The following is a 6,875-nucleotide window of genomic DNA, read 5'->3' as shown; positions in this document are numbered from 1 at the left end:
ATAAACCACGTGCTCATTTCCATCATCGTCATCCTGAACTAATACCATAGCAATAGTAGTATCAGATGCAACCAAGTATAAAGAATAAGCAAATTGATAATCAAGGGGATGTAGTAAAGGAGCACTGATAAGTGTGTCTTTCAAAGCATTGAAAGGTTTTTAGGAAATTTCATCCCAAATGAAATGGATCCCCTTCTTAAAGAAAGTAAAGCCCTTTGCATGTTCAAGGTAATTAGGAACGAATTGATGGAGAAAGTTAGCCTTTCCTTGCAGGCTTTGCAATTGCAACAATAAAGTAAGGGGTGGTAAGTTAACAATGTCCTCAACTTTTAAAGTATCAGTCTGGATACCTTCGTGAGAGACCACAAAACCCAAGAGTTGACCAGATTCAACGTAAAAAAGTACTTGTGCGGATTGAGATGGTGTTATGAAACCAGCTCAAGAAAAGATAGAAAAGATAGATCAACGCCTTAGAATTCAGCCTCTTCGAGGGGGAAACCTCCTTTACATTACATAAATGAACAATTCTTTGATGATACAAATGAAAAGACCTCCTTTCTATATATAGGAGTCTAAGGGGTTATAACATAATCAGAGCCGACATAACAATAATAATGTAAGGGCACAATAATAACAATAGTGGGCTTCTATGGGGCACAATAGTAACAATATGGGCACTACATGGGTACATCAATATAATAAGTGGGTTATACTAATAACAATAAGGGGTTACACTAGTAGTATATGGGCCTAACATGCCCCTCTCCTTCAAAAAGTGTTGTCCTCAACGCTTGAGTAGTTCTTGATGCTTCTGTATAAAATTATTGTCCTCCCATGTGGAATATTCAGCAGGTAAGTTCTTCCACTTGATGAGATACTCTGAAATTGATCGATTTCATAGCTGTCGGGTTCTTGTTTCTGTGACTGCTCCAGGTTCCAATATGATTTTTCCTTCCTCTTCAATTTCTGTAAATATTGCTTGAATTGGGATCTTTTTCAACTTTTGAATAAGTGGCCATACTTCTTCGTCCTTCTTCCATTCATCCTCTGCTTCGTTTATCCAATCTAGTTGGATAATATAAATAGCACAAAACAATGCTTCCACATCCTCATCCTTGAAGAGTCTTCCCATTCGGTAAGGTCGCCATTTTTTAAGTGCATGTAGTATTGCCAACATTTCCTTCTCATAAATAGCTTTCTTGAGATGTAGCAGTAAAAATACCCAATCACCTACATCAAAACATTTTTCACTACGATGTTGATCTACCTGTTGTTTCGTTTGATTTTGCACCGAAGTGGCATTATCCTTTAAAAGTTGGAGAACTTGCGGTTGATGCTCGATGTGATCTTTCTCTGCTTGAACCTTTTTCTTCTTGATATGTCCTTCTATCTTTTGAGGAGTGGTAATTTCTTCTAGTCCTTTACAAGATATGGTCGGGTTCATTTCTTGATGCTCGATGTGATCTTTCGCTTCTTGAACATTTTTCTTCTTGATGTGTCCTTCTATCTTGATAGTTTGAGGAGTGGTAATTTTGTCCATTGAATTACAAGATATGGTTGGATTCATTTCTTCTTTCTCGATGTGATCTTTCACTTCTTGCACCTTTTTCTTCTTGATATGTCCTTCTATCTTGAGAGTTTGAGGAGTGGTAATTCTTGCCAATGCTTTACAAGATATGGTATGATCCATTTCTTCTTTCTCTGGGGTGGTGTCCTCGTGTATATCCTCTTCTTTTGATGTTTCTTGATCCTTTTCTTCCTCCTCTTCATATTCTATGTAAAATAATTTCTTCTCAGCACACCTATGACCTTTAGTGCATTTGCTATCACAATTGTAACAAAGCCCTTTTTCTCTTTTTTCTTCCAATTGTTATGGTGTAACCCTTGTAGGTTGTGGAAGGCTAGGAGAAACAACACTTCCATCTTTATAGTTGTGAGGGGTATGCTTCCTGGTTTCCATAATTTTGCTTTCCATTATGTCACAAAGCCCTTTTACTCTTTCCAATTGTTGTGGTGTTTCTCTAAAGAAGGTGTTGCTCTTTTATCCTCATAATGTGCTATCATTTCCTCTGTGAAAATTGACCACGTAACAAGTTTTTTACGAGAAAACAGCCCTTCATACCATAAAAATTGATCTGGTTCTAAATATGAAGATATAATACATACCTTTTGTAACAGTTGTACACCATGTATATCAAAATATTGCTCCATCTGAAGTATCCAATTTACCGGATCCTTGCCATCAAACTTCCTCATCTTGCTTTTTCTTGATTTTAGGAGCTCAACCTTGAAACAACTGTAACTCTGTACTTTCAGATATTTAAGTTTTGAAATTGTGAACTATAGTAGCCCTCTATGTCCTCTTTCCAATGTCGTCAGTCTGATCCACATTGGATTCTCTAAGAAAGAGTTATGCACAATCTCCCAAGATGACCTGATTATAGACCTTTCCAGAAGAGCGAAATTGTATGAAGTGCCACGTGTCACTGTTTCAACCTTTGGACCTGAAAAATGCATACAAGAAACTACAGTCCGTCCTCTTTCTGTACCTTCCTACGGAATTTCAATCTGATCCCCAGATAGAAAGTTATGACGATTTTCCCCAGGTCACCTGTTTTTAATGTAATTCAGGAGTCTGCAAAAAGACCAACTTCCTCAGATCATATCTCCACAAATATGGCGTGCAAAGCTCTGAAATTCGGGCCCAAGGTTCAGCGTGATTTCTTCTCAAATGGGTTTTTTTTTGCGACTTCTGAAACGTCACAAAAAAAAAGTTATAGCGAAAATGCCACGATGACCTGTTTGGAGTAGCGAAGCCCTAGAATCCAAAGCTCTGATACCAAATGTTATGAAACCAGCTCAAGAAAAGATAGAAAAGATAGATCAACGCCTTAGAACTCAGCCTCTTCAAGGGGGCAACCTCCTTTACATTACATAAATGAACAATTCTTTGATGATACAAATGAAAAGACCTCCTTTCTATATATAGGAGTCTAAGGGGTTATAACATAATCAGAGCCAACATAACAATAATAATGTAAGGGCACAATAATAACAATAGTGGGCTTCTATGGGGCACAATATTAACAATATGGGAACTACATGGGTACATCAATATAACAAGTGGGTTATACTAATAACAATAAGGGGTTACACTAGTAGTATAGGGGCCTAACAGATGGATGTTATAATGTTGACATCGTAGAAAGATGGATCTTAAGTGATCTGAATGGGCATGACGATTAGCAGAATGGGATGGTAAGTCATCGAGTTAAGGCTGAAAAATGTGTCGAAGATCGTGAAATGCATAAGACATTGCTCTTTGGAAAATAGAGCCAACATTTTTTAAACAGAAAGGAAGGTTTTTATAAGAAAAAGTGCCCCATGGATAAATAAAAGTCATTTTATGTTGATCAGCTGGTGAAATATTGATCTGGTTGTCGCCAGAAAAACCATCCATGAACAAGAAAATATCACTCCTAGCACACTCGTCGACGATATGATCAATAAATGAAACGGGATAATTGTCTTTTGGACATGCGTGATTGATATCATGGTAATCAACACGGACATGGATCAAGCCCTACATTTTAGAAACAAGGACAATGTTGGACACCCAATCTATCAATGGGATGTGATAAATAAGACCAACTTTTAAAAGATTCTCCACTTCTCCTTTAATTGAGGCAGCCTTTCAAGGATTCATAGGGAGAAGCCATTGGCAAATAGGCCTGGCACTAGGATAAGGTGGTGTTTCATGCACCACTATTGATGGATCAATACCAAGCATTTCCTCGTATGATCATGCGAGGACATCTCGAAATTATTTGAAAAGTTGAGTGTAAACCTTGATCTCATCTGGAGAAGAGGAAACCTAAATATGAATTTTCTCGATAATTCTAGGTTTAATAGAAATGTCAAGAGGCATAGTAGTAGTGTTGTTTCCCATATTACCCTCTGGCAGGACTTCATGCACTAGGACAGGTGTTTGAAGTGGAGGTGTGGGGTAATGAGAAACAAACGCTTCAAGACACGAAGGAGTCTCACTGAGGTTGGGAAGATATGAAGAACGATAATTGAGACTGTTCCAAGGAGTTTCGTCCAGAGACATGACCTCAACGATACTCTCATCAGTGGGGAATTTCCTGTTCAAAGGATCCGTAGAATCCCAAGAACCAAGACAAGGAGATGGTACATAAGTGTCTAGGTTCATACTAAAAACAATATGACTTTCTTAAGTGGCCATCAAAGCTAAAACAATTTATTTATAATTTTTCTCTAATGGACTTAATGTCATAGCATCACCAAATAAATCAATTTGATCTCGAGTACGAATAATCCAAGGATCCTTAGAAACTGAGATCATATTGATTGAAGTAACATTTGAAGGTGGGAGAGTAAAATTACACATTAAAGTAGAGTCTTTGAAGAGAGCTGGCCCCACACTCTCATAAGGAATCATAGTCTTTCCCGTGTAAGGGACGTTGCTATTGGGTGAACCAGAAGAGAAGAAAGACAGTTGGTTGACAATGACAATTTTTCCTTCGTGGGGAAAATGAAGCACCCAGAACAAAGAAGAAACCACACAAAACATAGCATGGGTCTAGCTTCGCCCAAGAAGAACATTGTAGTTGAGATTCACATCTACAACTTCTACTTCTAATTTAACGGTCTTTCCTTCCATTGTAATCGGTAAGTTCATGAGAATACCGTATGGATGTGAGCCTATGCCATCAAAGGCTTCCAAGGTTTTCGGGGACTCATTGAGGGAAGGAGAGCCAATGGCCTTCCAATATGAAACAGACATGATGTTGGTGGAAGCACCTTCATCAATAATAGTCTGATGGATCACATTTCCTTTAATAAGAACTTGTATTAGGAAACCAATCTGATGAGGAAGATGAGGAACGTGGTTTTCAAGATCAAAGGTAATCAAAATCAAATCAGAAGCATCAATAGCATGTATATCAGAAAAAAGTGACTTCTGCTGTGTTGGACAGGTTTGGAGAACCTCCAAGGCAGATAACACCAAGGTGTTAGAGCTAAATCCTCAACAATATTGTAGTCCTGCGTAGCTCTAGCATTCAAATTATAAGATGATTTCCAAAGTACAACCTTGGGAGGTGGTTGGATTATGGATTCACTATTAGGGCGCTCAATATGGAGCAGACCAAAACTAGATGGAGTAGGAGTATAAGGGATATTGGTGACTTCTTTCTCCATTGTCTGCTTATGCATGGTGTGATAGTCCTTTGTTCGAGTAGCAATCGAAATAGGTGATGAACCTTGCATCATGAAAACTTGGGAACCAGAGGAGGTAGAGGATTGTGGTTCATCTACCAACTACATTTGCTGAGATTGAAAAGTTTCTTTTAAAATAGCCAGAGTCCCTTCCAACAAGCAGTTAAATTCAAAATGTTGGGGACAATCCTTGGTGTAATGATCTTCCTCACAGATGAGTCAAGGATATTTCGAATTTCTCTTAGAAGCATCATCAGCAAATGATTTCGGTGGATCATGTTCTGGGGCATCGCCTTTGGCTTTACCTTTGTCCTTTTTCTTACCTTTAGATGCCTTATATGCTATGGTAGACTGAACATCATGTACCTCAGAGGTTTTATGAGGACTAAATGATTTTTTCGAAGGATTATTGGAATGAGTGCTTGAAACATATTTCTCCTTCAAAGAAGCTTTAGTGGAAGTCTGAGACATGGAACCAATCACACCATCAATCGGTGGTACATCAAAAGACTTTGATGTTGTCAGATTGGAAGATGGTCTCGAGGCATCAGGCAACATCACATACAACGTGCCAGATTGTCAATAGACTAAGTCTAGATACTGAGCATGGGAAATAGCTTGCTCTTCCGTAACACATCCACCCATAGCTATATCCTTAGAAATATTGTTAACAAATGATTTTGTGAATTATTTAGTCAACAACTCATGAGAAATCTTGAATTTGATGAGGCGACGTCGACGTCTTCATTCATGGATATGATGAAAAATGTGGTTTGTGGTATCTTGCTTAAGGGATGTAAGGAAATGACTGCCAATTTCATACCGAACTGGAAATTGGAAGTGGGTGGGGAAGGCCATAGCTAGAGAGTTGAAGTCAGCATAGGTACCTTGAGGCAACTTGATATACCATTTTGCGGAAACACCTGTGAGAGTTCTCTGAAAGAGGCGAAGACGGATAGAATCATGACGGATAGAATCATCACCATATGAATTGGAGGAACACCATAGGTGATATGTCATCACATGGGCTTGTGGGTCCTCTTTAGAATTTCCTTCAAATTTGGGGAAATCACTTGGAATTTTAGTTGAAACCAGAGGCGAGTAAGGCGAATGAAGAATGGGATCATTCGTGAGCCTCGAGACAGTGGGAATTTCCAACGTAGCTAAGAAAGGGAATTTCAAGGTGAATGGCATATAGGGTTTTTGAGGAGACCCAAACTATGGGTTCCAACCTTGCTGGTAACGATTTTTCCCCCATAGTGGAGGATTTTGTCCATACAGGACCTGATTTTGTCCCCACTGAGAGTTACCTTGACCATAAGGTGGATTTTGTCCAAGGTAGGTTTGATATTGACCTACCATAGGCCACTGATAAGCATTGTACACGACATATGGGTTGTAAGGTTGTTGAACCTATTGACCCTGAGCTTGAAGAGATTGACCCTGCTTCTGTAGGGGTTGACCTTGGGCCCTCAAGGGTTGACCTTGGCGATACACACATAAAGCTTGTTATTTCCAAGGTTGACCTTGTTGCTCGAAAGGCTGACTCTGCTGCCATAAAGGTTGACCTTACTGTTGCAAAGGTTCACCTTATGAGTATAAAGGTTGAGTAGACTGCTCAACAAATTGAGTTT

This window comes from Pinus tabuliformis, chromosome 4_2, assembly GCF_031772625.1.
Source record: "Pinus tabuliformis cultivar Carrire ecotype Pingquan chromosome 4_2, CPIR1, whole genome shotgun sequence".
Classification (NCBI taxonomy): Eukaryota; Viridiplantae; Streptophyta; class Pinopsida; order Pinales; family Pinaceae; genus Pinus; species Pinus tabuliformis.
The sequence above is the reverse complement of the archived record's forward strand: the minus strand, read 5'-3'. Positions refer to the sequence as shown.